Source organism: Vulpes vulpes, chromosome X (genome assembly GCF_048418805.1).
Source record: "Vulpes vulpes isolate BD-2025 chromosome X, VulVul3, whole genome shotgun sequence".
Classification (NCBI taxonomy): Eukaryota; Metazoa; Chordata; class Mammalia; order Carnivora; family Canidae; genus Vulpes; species Vulpes vulpes.
In genome coordinates, this window is record NC_132796.1 from 114,384,073 (window position 1) to 114,404,567 (window position 20,495).

The following is a 20,495-nucleotide window of genomic DNA, read 5'->3' on the forward strand; positions in this document are numbered from 1 at the left end:
CTAAAAATGATTGCTTGTATTTATGTGGGTTATGTCTATCCTCATCTATCACATTAGAAATGAAAACTGAGAGTTTTAAACAACATTAATGTGTTCGTTCACCTTAAAATAAAATCAACCCAGTACCTGGGTACATCAAAAAGATATTGTTAGAGAAGAGTAACTCTGTTTTCCAAAATAAAAACAATTTAGTGAGAAGGGTTACACTACTTTACATATGTGCAAAATTTTTAGTATTGTATTAATGAAAGGTTGAATCTCCTATAATATGTTATTAGACTTGATGGCATATGAAGAAAATGCATGTAAACATGCATTTGGAAAAGGGAAATCTATTTTAATAGGCTTTTCAGGGAATGGAGGCTCTTCTTCGGTACAACATGAGACTCAACAAGAGGAAGTTTATTAAAAGGTTAGTAATAAAGATTTAAAAACCATATCAGGGACACCTGGGTGGCTCAGCGGTTTGGCGCCTGCCTTTGGCCTAGGGCGTGATCCTGGAGTTGCCGGATCGAGTCCCACGTCGGGTTCTCCGCAAGGAGCCTGCTTCTTCCTCTGCCTGTGTCTGCCTCTCTCTCTCTGTCTCTCATGAATGAATAAATAAAATTTAAAAAAAAGAAAGAAAGAAAACCATATCAATGGGGGCATGTGAATGGCTCAGTCAGTTAAGCAACTGCCTTGACTGGAGTCATGATCTTAGGGCTGTGGGATCTAATTCTGTGTCAGGGTCCCCACTCAGTGGTCGCTATCTCTGTGTCTCATAAATAAATAAATAAATAAATAAATAAATAAATAAATAAAGTTTTTAAAAAACGATATCAATGAACATTTTCTACTCTGCTATGTTAAAAGCCAGTGGTCTGTCTTTCCCCTTGAATGGATCTTTTAAGCAGTCATGATTTGGTAACACTGTGCATTTGTTATTTGGAAAATACTGGTACCCTGAGTTATGTCAGTCTTCCAGATGACAACACCGCCTTTCATTATGCAATACCCCAAAGTCGCATTTCTTAATATTACCACCTGTCTGATGGGAAGTCTTTGAGTATTGGGAAGCTGTCAAACTCATAGCAGTGGATTCAAGCTGTCCAAAATAGTAATTTTTGCCTGAAAGCTCAACTTTTATTGCTAGGAAAGAAAAATGCCTGTCAATTGTTTTCCTTGAAGTGATGGGCTCACTTTGTTCCTTCTCAAGAAAATCCCTACCAAATGCCCAACTCGCAATGACCATAGTTCGTCCCGCATTCTTTCAATTAAAAATGGAAATTCTTTGCAAAAAGAAAGTCAACCAGTTCAGATCAGAACTCAGTTGCACAAGTGATTTCCTTTGAGGCAACCGTGGTGCCGCGATATGTAATAAATGCTTTACACACAGCTCCCACTTTGTTGTACCGAATGTTAAAAAGTTAGATGTGCCAGGGCTGAGCTTTAATAAAATTAGTATTTGTTTTTCTACTTTATCAAAGACTTTCTTAAATGAAACTGGCAATCTTTTTCCCTCCTTTTTGCTAACTACAAGTGTAAGAGTGAAAAAGACATAGACTTGGGACTCCTATCGGTCCATGGACCACACTTCAAGAATCACTGTTCTGTTTCATTTTCATGCCACTCCCTTTAAAAATGGGTGACTCACCTCCCCCCCAGTAACCCCAAATGGTAGGATCCGAGTTCTCATGTGTGCAGACTATGTCAGGACGGGATTCTGCTTGTTGTTGTGCCCCTCTTGCCTAGCACAGTGTCTCATGTGCTATTTGCAGACTAGATAAATGAACAAGTGGATGAGTTGCTCAGAGCGCAGCAGGACACAGGGCACTAGGAAAGGTCCAGCCAGAGGTGGTTGCCCTGATCCCTAGCTACTTCTCTACCATGCCCATTTCTGCATATGGAAGGCTGGACTACACCTCTCATGGAAGAGTGGGGCTTCCATCACCAGGTGGGCAGAGGCTACATTCACAGAGCCTCTTCTGCAGGGAGTGTTTGCAGTGGTCCAAAAATCGCTAAATGGGAACTTGGTTGGGGGGAGGTGCTGGGGAATAAGAAATCCATTCTTTTTCATGCAAAGGCCATTTCATTTTTCATCTTAAAATGCCAGTGATAAATAAAATAAAATAAAATAAAATAAAATAAAATGCCAATGATGCTGGCCTAATGACATCTGACTCACAGAGGTGGCACCAGGAGGCCCCCGGGGAGACAAGGCTATGCCTAATGAGTGGGTTCCAGTGACCCAGGATGGAGCTCAGCAAACAGCTCTCCTGAGCAACTCTACAGAGAGCCTTACACAGGAGAGCCACATTTGAAAATAAATTTCCCATTTAAAAGGTAGCTCCCAGGGAAGCCCAGATGGCTCAGCGGTTTTGTGCCACCTTCAGTCCAGGGTGTGATCCTGGAGTCCCGGGATCGAGTCCCACATAGGGTTCCTTGCATGGAGCCTGCTTCTCCCTCTGCCTGTGTCTCTGCCCACCCCCCTCTCTCTTTCTCTGTCTCTCATGAATAAATAAAACTTTTAAATAAATAAAAGGTAGCTCCCAGAGATCACAAAAAAAGCAAGAACTGTGTGCAAGAGTGATGACAACCCACAGGGAGGTTTCTTTCTGTTCTGAGCTGCACAGATAGTGAATGCATGGGTCACAGCTACTGGTGTAGGTGACCCTTCTGTCTCAGTCGTGGTGACTCAGCATAGCACCTGACCAATAGCGGGTCCCTGTCTATATAAACAATTTAATGAAACTCTATATGACAAAACTCATGGGCTCATGTGACATATAGAGACTTGTTGCCTAAGATTTAGCATAACAGGGAGAAAGGAGGGATTTCCCTGTTTGTTTCTTGCCCCATCAGTGTGTGTAAAGGTTCATGTTGGATTCAGGCCCCATGTCTTCCTGTTCAGGTCCAGAAACTGCCTTTTCATGTTCTTTATTGTCCAATGAACTGTGCATAGATATTTTCATATCTCCCCATGGAGAAGAAAGGTAAGTATTGGTGCTGCTCACATGCCCTGGCTCTTCAAAACCTGCTGCTATTGGAGGAACCTAGATCTTGGCTCTGCAGGCCCCTGACGCCATGAACTTAATACTGGCTATACCATTACTTGGGACACTGCCATTATCCATTGGGCCACTTGTGGGCAGTGGCTACCAACTGACAGACATTTTACTGTGCTTCGTTGATGATGACCCCAAACATAAGCCTTCCCCAAAGTATGCAGGAACATCGAATGACAAGTTGTTTTCTGGTCATATTCAATGGAATGTAAGGCATTTTATAGCATGAATGTAGAACACCACATCTTCCCACCATGTCCTCTCTTGAGCTCCCCAGGATGTCATCACTGCGTTTCCTAAGTGGGGTCTCTCCATGTTGACTTCACCCTTGCATTCCATACACTGCCACCAGAAGGAAGGAGGGGTCCACTGGCAAACCATGAAAATGAAGAATGGTCCCTTTCATGTAAGAAATGAACATAACATCACCATGTGGTTGAAAGCAAAAGAGGACATTTATCAGAAGGGCCCCTGGAGGAAGGAGGCAACAGTTGCCTCTGTATGATACGACTTCTTGACAAGTGGCACAGACCCACAGAACGGAGGGTGTTCTGGGTGTTGATGACAGGGGGACACACCAGCTAAAGGATTCCTGCTACTAACCTCCACCCTCAGGTGCTGTAGTCTCGGGGGAGGGGGCATGGCCAGAACACAGATGGCCAAAGGGCCAATGTACAGGCCCACACAGGTAACTCAAGCCTTAGGCATGACTCCTGGAGCATCTTGGGACATCAAGTTGAACCCATGATCAGGAATGAGGGCACCACAGGAAGATAGTTGGAGAGTACCCAGAGAAGAGAAATGGGGACTGGGAACTCTGGCAGTCTCGGGGTGCCCTACTCAATTAGCACTGCCAGTCTGGCTAGTCACCGTCACTGAAAAGGGACTTAGAAATTTTCTAGGAAGGCTTTTATAGTGATCAGGACCCATGGTGGACCAAGTCCAGGCCTGGGACATCATGCCTGGGTGACATTGCTGGCCCTGGCTGGTCCCAAGCACCAGAAGGGGTCTTGGAAAATTTTGGAAGGCATCCCAAATGAGGAAATCTTCTCCTGAGCAATGGGGACTGGGGCAGATGGCTTGTTTGTTCATGTCTGAGTGCAGTAGCACCATGAGAAGCTATACTTCCAAGCTCTCCTTAAATCTAGGAAGTTGGGGCACCTGGGTGGCTCAGTGGTTGAGCATCTGCCTTTGGCTCAGGCCGTCATGATCCCGGGGTCCTGGGATCGAGTCCCACATTGGACTCCCTGCAGAAAGCCTGCTTCTCCCTCTGCCTATGTCTCTGCCTCTGTGTGTGTGTGTGTGTGTGTCTCTCATGAATAAATAAATAAAATCTTTTAAAAAAAAGATCTAGGTGAAATTATAACACTAATGTCTACCAATGGAATAAGTAGAACCAAAGTGTGCTGCTTCTGGACCAAGCTAGTTAAAGAACAAGTGTAACTTTTCCAGCCTTTATTGCCACTTTTTTTGACTGGAAGCAGAGTTCTCTGAGGTCTTGGTGGTAGTAGAGCCACGAGATGGAAGGACTAGGCCCCAGAGTCCCCATGTGGAGGAAAGGTTGCCACCCAGCAATGTCCACAGTGCACTGCTACCTGAATGAGAAACCAGCTTTGATTGTATTAAGCTCCTGACATTGGGTTCAGTTTGTTAATGAACCAGTGTCATCCAAATTGTATGGCCCAAGTTTATGTTGGCTTACAATTAGAACGAGGCTGCACAGTATTAAAGCTCTCCAAATGTGTTTGCTGGCATTCCAGTCTCCAGCAACCTCATTAAGGCTGACATAGCTTGTGACTCAGTGGGACTGCAGTAGGTGAGGATACCAAATGCCTAGAGGTCACAGCTCAGGGAAGAAGGATCAGTAAGAGGGACAGGTCTGTAGCATTTTGGCATTTCTAGATGTATTCTGCAAAACTGACTGCTCTTCTAGGTTCTGATGAGTGAGTCTAAGCCCTCCACAAAATTTCCCCCAATCTCCAATCTCCAGGAGCCATTTTAGAAACAGGGAATCTAGGACAATGGTGGTTAACTCTGGGGCCGAAATAGATGGAGAAAGGTATTGAGGTTGATTTGCGTTCCTTGAATTTATTAGGCAAAGCTTTGATGGACTACATGGTTTCCTGGCCCTTCAGAGTCTCCATTTTTCCGTGAAATATAGCATATAGAACACTAATAATGGATGATATTGATTTAATGGGGGACTTTCACGAGGAACAGATTTTTATGAGATGCAACAGTACTTATTTGAAACATATTGACATTTTTAGTGGTTGACAGCATACATGCTGAGCAGTTTCCAGATTTGCAGGATGCAGTCTTGTAATAGGAAAAAAGACAATGAAAATCATTAAGAATTCTAAATTAAATTGGGAATCTTTTAAGAACTGTAAAGTTTTAGTCAGAAAGTAGCTGTCAAGCAGGCCCCAGGTATTAACTCTGGGATTTCTGGTCACAGCCATCATGCCTTAGAAAACAATAGAAAGGACAATTCATTCTTAGCTGTTTTAACACAGGAACTCATCTCAATAGAAAATGTCTTGGCTTGACTCCAACCCTGGGAGTTTCTAGCAAGTGCGATCACTTATTTTGTGGTTACCCAGCTATCAGAGCCCAAGAAACACTGAAGAGCTAAGTGATGGAGTTATATGAGCAAGACGAAGAGATAGAGGCAGTGTGAAAAGCAACATCTTTATCATCAACTGGGTTGTCAGCTTCTAAATATATCACGAGTCTCTTGGGGCTGGAATATTGTCAGCTCCTCATCTTTGTACATCCCTCCAAGCTATCACACAGTAAGCCTAACTCAATGATGTGCACATAGTAGGAATCAAAGGTCACTTATTCATAGACTCACTCATTCATTAAATGCATATTCCCTGAGGCCTGCTCTGTGCTAGGCCCTGGGGATACAGGAAGAGACAACAAGGCCTGACCCTAAGCCTCTAATTTCACAGTACAGCAGGGGAGATCTACATGTAGGTCACCACAATATAGAATAGAAGCATGCCATTGTAGAATAATATTTAATAGCATGTGGAAATGTTCAAGATACAGCAGATTAGAAAAAAGGATAGATAACACTGCTTCCCTGTCATACAAAAAGTAATTATGCAAGCACCTTTTGCAAAGACAAAATTGGAGCTGTCTGCTCAGGATTGCATTGTAGATTCATACTTTGAGCCCTGTCCTGTCACATCACCTTTTCCCCTTTCCCTTCCCATTCTTCAGACCCACACTGTTGTGAAATGAAATGTGGGGAGAAAATGTCTCTAAAAATGGAGCCACACTCCAAAACAAAATATCATCTATGGACTTAAAATGGTACAGAAAAGCAACATAGCAAGCAGGGATGAAGTGTCCAGTAAGGTCTGTAGGGTACTGATTTGGAAAGCAAGAGGTGTCAGAGAGTTCAGTATCTGATGGGTAATGCAACACAGAAATACACTACACAATATGGAAAAAGAGGTAAGGCTTACTGCTCAAAATGATGGGTGGGAATAGGACTCCTCCACCAAAAAAGAACCTGAAATATCTCAGCACATGGAAGGAAGCAGACCAGAGTGCTCAGCCTGGCCTTGGGCCAAGGTGTGGATAGTCTTATGGTCAGATCTGTGACAGTCCCAGTACTGTAAAGGAGGAGGGAACCCTACGCTGGATTGGGGACTCAGGAGGCTGGACGAAGGCAAGTGCAAAACCATAAGTATGTTTATAATCCTCAAAGAGAAAAAGGAAAGAATAACTAACGAAGTGAACCATACATTATGAAAAACATACATGTAGAAGGAAACAACTAGAAGCTTGAAATACTGGAAATTCCACATACATATATGGAATACACATATGTACATATACATATAGAGCAAAAGAGAGAGATGGAGAGAGAGAGACAGAGACAGAGAGACACTGGGAGAGAGAGAGAGAGACTGAAAGAAAAACTCAATAGATGGGAGTCAAAGAACAAATTAGTAAACTGGAAAACTCTTCTACAAATCAGCACAAAAGACAGAGATACTAAAAAGTACATGAAAGTGTATAAATAAAAGTGTAAGAAAAACATTGAGACATAAAGGACAGATTTAGAAATGCCAACATACATGTCTTAAGAGTTACAGAAGTAAAGAAATAGCAGAAAATATTTGAAGAATTAGTGGCTGAGAACTTTCCAGAACTAAAGAAAAATATCAAAGTACGTCAAATCAATTTCACATGGATTACTGATAGAAATATTAAAAGAAAAACAGTAGAGCTTGTTAAAAAAATAATAGAATAACACAAGGGAACATATGTATGACCTTAGTGTAGGCAAAGATGTATTAAACAAAAGAAAAAATCATGAACCCTAAAGGTAAATTTTCAAAAAGAACTACATTAGAAGAACTTCTATTCATCCAAAGATACAATTAAGAACTTGGGAAACACAAGAAACAAAGTAGAAAGTATATCTGCGAAAAATATAAGTGATAAACAACTTGTGTACAGCATTTTGAAAGAATTCCTGCAATTCAAGAAGAAAAAGACAGTACTAGAAAAATAGGAAATGACTCAATCAGACATTTCATAAGACAATTGTCAACAAGCATAGTAGAGGTACTCAGTGTCGGGAGTCATCAGGGAAATTCAAATTAAAACCACAGACATTACCACACTTGCCCAACTGGTTAAAAAAAAAAGGATTCACAACAGTATCACATGTTGGTGAGCATGCAAAACAACCAGAACTCTCTGACACTAGTAGGGGGGAGTAGACATTGGCACAGCTATATTGGAAACCTGTCAGTATCTGCTAAAGCTGAATATATGCATACTTTATGGTCCAACAATTATATTCTTAGGTAAATATAATAGAAAAGTATATATGGTGCACCAAAAGCCATGCACCAGAATGTTCTCAGCAGCACTATTTTTAAAGCCTTAAACAGAAAAAAAAGCCCAAATGTCCATCAACAGGACAGACCAATGAATTATGCTATAAGAATGGTCTGCCTCCACATACAACATGAATGGGTCTCACAAACGGTATTGAACAGGTGCATCCAGACACATGTCAGTAGATACCATATGATTCCAGGGATATAAATTGTGAAAAGTGGGCAAATCAGTCTAGGATGGTAGAAGAAGCTAAAATGATGGTCACCTTTGAGGAGGGGAGTGTGGAAAGTGACCAGGAGCGTGCGAGACCACAGCTTCTGGGGGCTGTAAATCCTGTACTTGGTGATCTAGATGATGCTCACATGGATGTATTCACTTTATGAAAAGTCTTCAAACCACACCTTTAGGATCTGTGCACATTTCTGTAAGTAGAAATTTATAACAATCAAAAGACTTCTACAATCTCCAGGATGTATATACTGCTAATGAAACAAATCAAGAAAAGAAAAAGGTTTGTTTGCTTTCATTTTATCTTTAAGTAAGCTCTACACCCAATGTGGGGCTCGAACTCATGATGCAGAGATCAAGAGTCATGTGCCTCACCAACTGAACCAGGTAGGTGCCCCTATATGTTCTCATCTATCTAAAAAGGGGAAGGAGATGAATACACACAAACACACACACACACACACACACACACAGTCTTTGCTACACCCTTCTCCAAAAAAAGGGATAGCCATAGTATTTTTTAAAGGGCCTCTTATAGGGAAAGAGGGGACACAGGCTGACAGTAAAGGGGGGAAATCCATACCTTTTTGAGTATATCGGGATTGTATATCAAACTTTGGAATGATATAAACGTTCTGCATAATTATAATGCAGAATTAAATGAAAATGTAAACAAGAGCCATTCCTACAAACTGAAAATGAAATTAAACAAATGAAAAGAACTGTTGTTCATTGAGTTGGTGGCAGAACCATACAGAAAGGAATTATTCTTCATGGCAGGGATTTGATTGTTCATCCCTAGCAGGATACACCTTAGGGAGGAAAAAGCCAACGAAACAACAACAAAACCAAACAAACCAAACTCAAACCCCCAGAACAACAAAGCAAAACAAACAAGCAAAAACAATCTTTAAATTATTTTCAGTAATTACATTGGTAACTTAAAAAACAGTTTCGTTGTTCTGAATATATGGAAGTGTGTTAATGCCATTAGCAATTAGGATTCTCTGCACAAGAGAAAAGAAATATTGGGAAAATATTTCAGATATTTCAAATCTACAATCCTGATTTTGAATTGGAAGTATGAGTTTAAATTCATAATGTATTTGGGTCTTGATTTGAACAAACCAAGTATAAAACGTTAATAGACAATTCGAAAATGAATTTGACTCATGACTGAATGTTTGTTAATATTAAGGAATTATCATTTTAAATGTGAAATAGTCTATAAGCTTTTTAAAATGTGCTTAAGAGGGGATCCCTGGGTGGCGCAGTGGTTTGGCGCCTGCCTTTGGCCCAGGGCGCGATCCTGGAGACTCGGGATCGAATCCCACATCGGGCTCCTGGTGCATGGAGCCTGCTTCTCCCTCTGCCTGTGTCTCTGCCTCTCTCTCTCTCTCTGAGACTATCATAAATAAATAAATTTAAAAAAAAAAAAATAAATAAAATGTGCTTAAGATCAGCATAGGGAAGAGAGACAATGGTATTATAATAGGGTTGTATGGTGACAGATGGTAGCTACACTTGTGGTGAGCACAGCATAACTTATAGGGAAGTTGAATCACTATGTTGCACACCTGAAACTAATGTAACATTGTGTGTCTACTATACTCAAATAAAAAAATATTTTTCGAGTGTGCTTAAAATGCCAAGCAGGATAAATGAAACCAAATCTTGGCTCTGCGTACCTATACACATAATAAATCTCATGTTCTCATATGGAGGAAAAAAAGAAAATCTTATACACTACCATAAAGGCAGTATATTGCTGCATATGAATTACCCCCCAAGCTTAGTGGCTTAAAACAACAAGTCTTATCTCACAGCTTCAGCGGATCAGGAATGTAAGTGCAGCTTAGCTGGCTGACTCTGCCTCAAGATCTCTCACAAAGCTTCAGCCAAGGCATCGGCTGGGACCTCAGTGTCATCTAAAGGCTCAGCCCAGAGAGGATCTGCCTCTGCACTCACTTATGTGAGCTTCATGGGGTTCAGTTTCTCACTAGTTATTGGACCAGGTCCCAGCTCTTTCCTAGCTACTGGATGGAGGGGCTTCCTCGGAGCCTTGCCATGTATGCCTCTCCTTAGGGAAGCTCACCACCTGGCAGCCGACTTCATCAGAGCAGGAAAGCAGGAGAGGAACAGAGGCCATCCAAGATGGAAGCCAGATCTTTTCTGTAACCCAGTCTTGGAAGTAACATCTTATTACTTTTATTATATTCTATTCATTAGAAGAAAGTCACTAGGCTCAGCCCACACCGAAAGGCAGGGGCCTACAAGAGGGGACACACACCAGTAGCTAGAGATCACAAAGCATCATTCATTTTAGATGTAGCCTACCACTGGCTATACCTGATAAAGCAACAAAAATTAGATTGGCAGGTTTTTCATCAGCAATAATGGATCCTCAAAGATAATGAGAGACTATCTCCAAAATGCTACAGGAAAATAGCCACTTGTCTAGAATTTTATTTCAGGCTAAGTCTGGTAGAATAAAAGAGGTGTTTCTTCAAAAGGCAATGAAAAGTAATTTTAAAAAAAAGACCATAGCTCTGGAGTAAACAATATTATTCAATATATCTAGAATCCTATATCAAGATAAAGTGGTATGGCATTTAAGACTAAAAGATAAAACATGTTTTTCTGTACAAAAAATAAGAGACCTTACTAGGATATCCTTTGGTGGCATGAAGAAAAGTGATCCGAGAAATGACATTAAACCTGTCCCATCAGGGGAGAAAGGAAGCTAAAACAGATGTCATGAAGAGAGGACTTCACCATGACCAAAGAGATCACTACGTTAGGGTGGTCACATGACTTGCACCTGGCACAGGGCAGGGCTTCTCCCTTCCTCATTCCCTTCCTGGAATGGGCCTTTGGGAAGTCATAGGAAAGAGTTGGAGGCCATTGATATAAAATCTCACTGAAATTATTCCATAAACGATGGTACATATCAGCCAGAAAGAGTTTTGCTGCCTTATAGATATTTCACTTTGAGCTTCCCCTCCCCCGCCATCAAGGGGAAAACAGGAAGGAATCAACATTTTCTGACTGAGAGGCCTATGGAGAGGCCAGAGGAGGGAAAAACTGAGGACAGCCCAGTCAAGACAATGTATTTTTAGATTTAGGAAAAGAAAAATAGGGCAAAACAAGACAAGGAAAGACGGTAAGGGTAATGTTCCAAATGCTGACAAAGGTTATCTCTAGGAAATGTGACTAGGGATGATTTTTCCTTTTATGTATATTTTCTTAAGTTTCTAAGGAAATAATACATGTGTTTGTAATAATACAAAAAACTGTCTCTTCAAAATTGAAAGGAGTAAATTACAAAAACAACCTTTATCTTCCCAGCGTCCTGAGGGTTTGTCATAGCGTATTGGGGGTAGGGTCGCTGAACATGGTTAACAGAAATAGTATAAACTTGTCTCATCCCAGTTCCCCAACCGCCAATCAGTTTCAGGTACCAGATGGCATACACCGTCCTGTGGGAGTCATTGGTGCTGCTCACCCAGTGTTTCTGGCTCTCTATCTTCTAGGGCATGTGATGGGATTGTACTTCTCTATCCTTCTTTGAAGTTACGCTCAGTTGCGGGACTTGATTTGCCCACAAGCTCTGAGTGCAAGTGACACTGTCACCTTTGGGTGCCGTTTGCAGAGTCACCCTTCTTTTATTGAGGTAATGAGGAGATTGCACGCTGAGGTGGAATCTCCAAGGGCTGGAAGACTCTGAAGGGCTGCCATGAGTGGTCCCGGTCCTCTCTGCTGACCCTTGCTGGATCCATAGCAGGTGCAAAACAAAAACAAAAACAAAAACAGACTTTCATTGCATTGCACCACTCCGATTTGGGAGTTGTTTGTTATTGCATCCATTCAGCAATCCTCTTGAGAGATTGGTCCAGCTGATATTCTACTGCTATTAGGGTTTCTCATTTTTCTGCTGACAAATTTAAGAACCAAATGAATGGAGCAAAAACAGGTCTCCCCTAATATCTTTCAAATGATAGGCTTAAAATCACCTGATGGCTTCAACTTAAACTTTGAACACTTCACGCTTAGAAGATTTGCTCCAATAATGGCCAGGGCTTCGGAAGGATCTGTTCCTATTATTTACTCACAAAATGTCTCCAGTGCTCACGGAGAGAAAAAAATCTCAGGATTGCTGCACATCAAGGCCTCCTTTTCCTCCACACAAATGGCTAATTGCCTTGGAATCCCAGAGGCAGTGCAAGGCAGAAGGGAGAGGAAGAATAAAAGAAAATTGCTTTAAATGGGCTAAATATACCTATGAAAGAAAAAAAAAAGCAAATTTTCCTACAAGGCAAGTGCGTCAATTAAACCTTTCAATGGGGAGATCTTACTTATGCTCTCGGCATTAGTCTGGAATATATATTATGGAACTCTATTTACTCCTCTAATTAATATAAATGAGCGGTTACCATAGCAATTATTGCATTATATGATGCACATAAAACTCTGGCTATGCTTAGAGCTAGGGTCAACATTTTAAATCACTCTTGACTCATCATGAATCAAATGTCCCTTTCTGGATATTCCGATGCACGAAGGTTGAGCATTTATTAGTAATAATGGAATGTAGAATTAATGTAGCACATTGTATCTTCAAAGTGCTTGAACTGTATTAACTAGCTAACCTCCACAGGATCTCCTTTGTGTCTGTCTCACCCATCTTTCCAATGGGCAACCAAGAGGAGGCCTGCTGACAGGAGGTCCCTGGGGGGCCATTCCCAGAAAGAATAACATTTTGGAACTTAGAAATCCAAGGTCTAGTATGTTATTTGTCATAGGAATGATAGAAGAGAATTTGTCATAGGAATGATAGAAGAGAGAAGATTTGACATCAAACCAGAGTCTGAGGAAATGTGAGGAGCCCGAGGTAGCCAGGTAGGAGCACTGTGGTAGAGAAGGGAGAGGAGGTATTGGGGGACGGTGTTTGGCCTAGAACATAGCCTGATGGCCTTGGGCAGGTCGGCAGTGGGGTGAGTGTGGCACACAGCCTGGACCCACTTGTGCAGTCAGAGCCAGCTCATGGGTGTGAGGCCAGGGTGTCTGCCCAGGGTTTGAGCTCAGATGGGCTGTGGGCTTGGTTTATTTATTTATTTTGTAAAGATTTTATTTATTTATTCATGAAAGACATAGAGAGAGAGTCAGAGACACAGGCAGAGGGAGAAGCAGGCTCCATGCAGGGAGCCCTGGGCTGAAGGCAGGTGCTAAACTGCTGAGCCACTCAGGGATCCCCTCTGTGCTTGGTTTAATGCTCTGTGCTCACTCTGAAATTCTAAACGATGTTATCTCTGACTTTATGTTTTGTAGGCAAAGTCTGCTGGGACAGTATATCTGGTAGCCTTACCTTACTCCCCACCTCCCTCACCTCCCCGAGAGGGTCCTTGGCTATCTGCTCCCCAACCCTGCTACTCCTGAGAACCACCTTGCCTCACACTCCACAGCTCTCTGTCCCTACAGGGGCCCAGGTATAGGCAGACTTAGGCACACGTGTGCCGTGGAGCAGGACCCTGCCCCAGGCTGGCAGCATCGCCACACATTCAGAAACTAGACAGAGGTAAGCCTCATACCCACCCTGATCCTCTCTGCATGGGGGCGGGGGTCTCCTACATGCTATGGGTCGGAGTGGTGGTGGTGTGGTGGGAAAGAGAAGTGCCTGGCTTGACTTCCCTGCCCTCAAGCCCTCAAGCAAAGCACCGTGTGGCCATCTGGAAGCTGGTGGGCCTCATAGGGCCTCCTGGGCACCTTTGAGGGTTGAAGGCAAGTATCTCTGTGCTCAAGTGAATGTGACATTGAACAGCAAATAAAAATCACCAGGATAGGTCCAGAGAGAGATGGCAGAAGAAAGGAAGAAGGTTTCATATTTTTGTAACTTCGAGAATCCCTTCCCTGACTTTTCCCTGACTTTTGAACAAGTGGCCTCTTGCTAATTTTGTGCTGGCTCTCATGAATTATGGAGCTGGCCTGTCCTTACTACCCTTGTAACTTGGGTGTTTGGGGTCCAAGTTACTTAACTTTTCTATGTCTCAGTTTTCTCATCTGTAAAATGGGCCATCTGGGATTCAACTATATGAAAATGCTATTTTTATAAGTCAGAAATGGTCAAATCTTCTAATTTTGTATGATTCAACTTAATATCACCTTCCTCATAGGAGTCCAGGGGTGATTCAATGACCTAGCATGGAAAACGGATTGAGAAGGGGGCCCAGCTCATAATAAGCACCCAAAAGATGTTCAGTACTTGGTTTTTATTCATAGTGGTGATGCTATTAGGAGGACACGAATCTTCTTTTTATACAAACCTGAGGCCCCTAGAAAGTAGGTACCACAGCCAGAAGGTGATAGGCTACCTTGCTTTGCTTCCATGGGCTGTTCTGAGAAAGCACTGGGCTCTACACATCCTGGTACAACGTTGGCCGAAGGAAGTGTGTCCTGAGCTGATGAATGTCTTGTCTCTGTGGCTGACCCTGAGTTTGAGATCCAGCCTGCATGTCATACTTTGAAGCACACAGTCACATGGTGTTCTCATTGTGTCTAAAACGAGAGGAATATCTCCAAACGGACAGTTGGCATGCAATGTCTCCAATGCAGTTGGCATGTTTGCATGCATGCGGGGTGAGAGGCAGCTTTGCCAGAGGTATCGTCTCAGGAGAATGAGTATTTTCCTTGAGTTTGACCCAGTTTTCCAAGGACAGACACATCTCAAGATTTGTCCTCTCTGATGGCTTGCTTCTTGGAGGACTCAACAGGATTATAACTTCAATTGATTTCCTTTTATTAGCTGAGGATGAACTGCAAAAGGGTAAAGGTTCATTTTGGATAAATCCTCAAAAGTTCGAGAAAGCTCCCAAGACTCCTGCTGAACTTTCTTAATCTCTCTACAGCTTTGTGTTCTGTGAAATTATCCATATTTGTGAAGGGTAAACCACTCTTGCCTTCATCTCTGTCACTGCCGATGGCCTGCTGGTCCCAGAAGCCCCACCACCCTGGTCTCTGCCGGTCCACACAAGGTCGCCATTGTCTGGGAAGACACAGGGCAGCCCCTCCCCAAGGATGCCAGGCCTGAGAGTGGACACCGTTCAAGTCATGGAGCTGGCAGGCAGGGGCCAGTGAGGGAAAAAAAAACCCTGAAATTAAGGAGATTTAAAGAACGAAAGGCCTCTGGAAAACGAATGTGGTGCTAAATTTTCCTGGTATGACCTGAGTGATGGTCACCATTTCTCTTATTTACGAAGCAGTGAACAAAAATGTCTTTCCTGCTCTCCTTTCTGAGAATTTCCTGACACAGCCATGCCAGCAGGCTTGCTGAGGGATTTTGAGACGTGGTTTCTCATCCAGCCTCAGTCCTAAGGCAATGTTGTCTCTGACAAGCAAGATGAGACAGGAGGGAAAGTGACTTTGAAATGCTCCATGCCACATTCCATCCTCTCACATGAGGCAATAGCAAGGGTTGGAAAATTCACTGCAGTGTCTGAGAGGCCTGGGTCCTCATCCCAGCTCTGCTGGTCTTTAGCTTTGGGCCTGGTAACAAGGCTTCTCTTCTCTGAACCTTGATGTCTCTGGCTGGAAAACGAGGGGCAGGTCAGCCAGAGGGCCTTACAGGCCAGTCCTGCCACCATAGGATTAAATAATTTCAAATAAAATTTGATCCAGAAACTAGCATCGATAGCTCCGACCACGTTAAGGAAATTACTATACCTTCCTTAATAGAAAATAAAATTTATAGCCTTCAGGGATGGCAATCTCTGCTGTGGACTGAATATTTGTAACCTTCCCCTCCATTCATATGTTGAAGCCCTAATCCTTCATGTAATGCTATTTAGAGGGGAAGCCTTTGGGAGATAATTAGGTCATGAGGGTGGAACTCTCATGATGGGATTAGTGCCCTTATAAGAAGAGACACTAAAGTGATGGTGTGTCTCTTTTTCCTGTGAAAATACAAGATGGTGGCCATCTATGAACCAAGAAGAGGGCTCTCACCATAACCCAGCCATGATCTTGGACTTTTAGCTTCCAGCTTCCAGAAATAAATGTCTGTTGCTTAAGCCCACCCAGTTCTATGTTATTTTTGTTATAGCAACCTGAGCTAAGACAATAGTCCTTCTAGAGGGAGGCTCTTCAAGTGAGGAAGTTGACCCTCCAAGCTATATTTTATACCCTAAGCTGAAGTCAAGTGCCCCACTCATCATATGGCCTGCCTCTTCACTGATTCCTGACTTTGCTCACAGCCGGCCATATTGCAGGTTGATAGTGGGCATGTCGGGGGGTGGTTGTGATGGAGGTGGGGTGGCAGTTGGTCTACCCTGTTATCCATCATTCTGGCTAGGAGGGTGGGCATAGGACACTACCCTTTATCACTCATAATGTAAAAGAAGCATGGCTGGAGCATTTAAATAAAAATTTACAGGACTTTACTACAGGGTCAGGAACAACAACTGGAAAATTGACTACGTAATCTAGGAATCTAAATAATTGTCTTGCAAGCTTTATTTTATTCTCTAAAGAATGCCTCGGCCCTGTCCCATCCTAGCTCCTGGCCTACCTACAGTCTCTACAAGAGCAATCCTGGCAAGCACCCAAGAATACTAGCTCAGAGATGTGCACTCCCTGGATGGTATACTCAAAAAAAAGTCAGTTTAAAGGGAAGTCGGGTCACTTTACAGTCTCTTGCCCTCCTCAAGGTCATCTACCTAGTTATAATTCCCTAAGAATCCACCTTTCTAGGGATAGACCTGGGCAAAGCACAGCTACCAGGGACTACCCAGACAACTTGAACCCAGTTGCAATGTAACACAGCCACGCCAAGAGCTAACATGTGGGAGCACCTATCATGCCCCAGAGAGGCATCTGAACAATTTCTCATATGCTAACCAACTTACTTCTCCCAACAAGGCTATGGGATTGATACTATTATACTCATTTAACAGATGAGAAAATTGAGATCCAGAGAGGGGAAGTAGCTTGCCTGAAGTCACAGAGCAAATTATAACAAAGCTAGGATTCAAACCCAGGCAATCAGACCCCAGAGACCACACACTGCATTGTGACACTGTGCTGTGCACAGTGGGAACAGCACGGGGCTGAATATGCCCTGAGATGAGCTAGAAAGATCAGTCCTCAGACATGGAGAAAAATAACGGCAATATAATGCCATAGGGCACAGATAGGATGGTTACTGCCTGCTGCTGGAGGGTTCATAGAAGGCATCAAAGAGGAAGAGACCTGGAGGCTTAAAGCTTAAAACAAGCAACTACTAGGCCCTTCCTCCCAAGCGAGCACACCAAGTCTCCGGGTGCACTGTTGCTGTGCATACAGAGAGTATATTGTTCCTCGTTGTGTTGGTGAAATTCTAAAAGATAGGCCACATTTGATATGTAAAGAAGACATTAGATATGTTAAGAGATTACTGCAGAGCCAAAAGGTAGGTGTTGGTGAGGATGTAGAGAAACTGGAATCCCCGTTGCGGGAAGGGAAGATGATGCAGCCGTCATGGAAAAAAAACAGTATGGTTACTCAAAACATTAAACATAGAATTTACCCTACAATCCAGCAATTACATTTCTGGGTATATTTCCAAAAACAATGGAATCAAGATCCCAAAGAGATATTTGCACGCTAGCAATGTTATTTAAACTACACAGAGGTCGAAGCAACCCAAGTGTGCACCAGCTAATGAATGGCTAAACAAAATGTGGTCTGTACGTACAGGGTGATGCTATTCAGCCTTAAAAAAGGGACATTGTGTCACATGGTACAACATGGATGAATCTCGAGGACATTAGGCTCAGTGAAAGAAGCCAGGCACGAGAGGACAATATTGTACGTTTCCACTTACAGGAGGAAGTCACGTTCTCGGAGAGAGAAAGAAGGGTGATACCAGGGGTTGCAGGGAGGGGAAATAGGCAGTTGTCCCACGCCGGGAATAGAGCTTCAGCTTTGCAAGATGAAAGAGTTCTGGAGATCGGTTGCAAACGATGTGAATATACTGAACAGTACTGAACTGTATGCCTTGACATGGTAAAAGATGGTGAATTTTATGTTATCTGTTTCTTACCACAATTATTAAAAAGCCTACATATACACTATGGCGGTTGTGTCCTATGCCAGGATGTGTTACCATCCTGCCCAAATACAAACCCACAATTTCGAAGTGATGTCCGCTGATTCCTAATGGATCTTTGTTCACACTGATGCTACCTTGATTTCTAAGCATAGCATGAAATGGCAGCCAGATGCACCTGGAATCCATGAATGAATCCCACTTTGGCCCTTTTGTTTCTAAAAGCCTTTTTCCCCATATTAGTACATTATTAACAACAAACATGCCAACTGCTTAATTGAGAAGACATAGCCACAGCATAATGATCGATGTGTTCAATAACCATAATGGTATTTATCCTGCACAAGATAAAGATCATCAGAGTCTTGTAAAAGACCTCAAACATGGAAGCTATTGTCTTCCCATTTAAATTGAAAAGAGGAGTCCATTATTGGTGCTGCATGTTAAACAAAAAAAGCCCTTGAAAGGCAGAGAGTAGCCTCATGGAGTAAAGACTGGGACTTCCCACCCCCCTACCCCGGGCTTGGCTACAGCAAACCTTGATCCTTACCAGTGTCTAGTCAAGCAGTCTTTGGGATGAATGGGGCTGGGCGAAGTTTCTGCAGTACTCAGCAGAAGAGGGCTTCATTCTGCCCTTCTGAGGGGCCGATCTGACAGTCACCACGTGCACTTTGGAGTGGAGTCTTGATGGATCTTCAGCTGGAGCTCCCATTCTCAGCAAGGGCACAGTCCTGTTGGGAAAGACAGTAATGTGCAATGTTTGAGAGTATAGTTTCTGGAGTCTTAAGCCCTAGATTCAAATTCTAGCCCTTCTGCTTCCTGGCAATATATAGGAAGCCATTTTCATCTGAATGTGTCATTTTCTCCCGTATTTCAACGTCCCTCTTTGTAAGATATGAGAATCACAGTAGTGGGCTCACAGAGGTGTGAGAATGAATGTGCTGGATAATAAACATAAAGCTCTTAGCATGGTACATCCTTAATACATTATTCCTATTTTTATTGCCTTTTTAAGATGGTGCTTCCTAAAAGGGAATGCCCAGTGGACTTCCTGAAGTATTTTTGTGGCTTAGATTTCCTGGAAGAGGAAAAGTGTCTTCAGAAATCACTGCACTTGGATATGGTTCAGTCAGACAACAGGTGGATCCCGGGGACTCAAGGGGCTCTATCCCAGTACTTCCCAGGAGCACTGCTGTCTCTTTCCCTTCATCTGTCCATGAGTCATGCTGTACTTAGTAGGCCTCTGTTAGTGTGGCTGAAAGGAGATGTCTAAGCAAGCACCAGCATGGCTCAGAACAGAGATCTCTGCTGCGTCAGCTTAACCCTCAAGCCATTGTAGCTCTTCATCACCTCCATGGCAGGTGCCAAGTTGCTTGGCTTGGAGCCAGTAGTAGAAAGACCAGAAAGGCAAGGTCTCCCTCCTACAGACAGTGCAGGTATTTCTTAGTCAGCCTTAAATAGCTAGACCACCAAAGAAGAGACGCCTTCCTTAGCTGCTAGAGCTTAGTCCCTTCTCAAAGGATTATGAGGGCTTCCCCAGACCAGTTGGACAGTTATTTGACAGCCATGAAGGCAGGATGTTGGCAACCAGCACACCCACTGGCCAACATTGGTGGGCTCTGAGCTGCACCCAGCAGAAACCAGGTCTTCACAGATCTTACACACCTCACTCTCATTCTGAAAGCATGTATCACTCGCCAGACATACTTCTAAGCACTTGACATGCATTTGCTTAAGAGATGCTCATAGACAACTCCTGTGAAGTAGATGCTTACGCGAGTCAGGGCTGTCAGCTGCTTACTTCCTCAAAGGGACCGAACAACACCACTGCAGGAGATTCTCCTGGGAAGTCGCCTTCCCAGTCCAAAGAGCATGCCCTCTGCTTGCAGTAAGTTGCAGAATAAACATTATTTTTGAAATGAGTTATGGACAGGATCTGAAGCCCTGGCACCTGGTGTACATCCCAGAATACAATGTACTATGGAGATGGTATGTGTGGGGTAGGTGAGTAAATGAATGAATGAATGAAGCCTGTTAATGTTTTTTCAGCACAGATTTATGTTAAATGGTCCTCACTATGGTCTGCATGTCAGTGTCCTCCCCAAATTCTTATGGTGAAATCCTAACTCCCAGAGTGAAGGCATTAGGAGATGGGGCCTCTGGGAGGTGCTTTCATCATGCAAGTGGAACCTCATGAATGGGAGTAGTGTTCTTCTAAAAGGGGCTCCACAGAGATCCCTCTCCTCTTCCACCATACAGGGATATAACAAAAA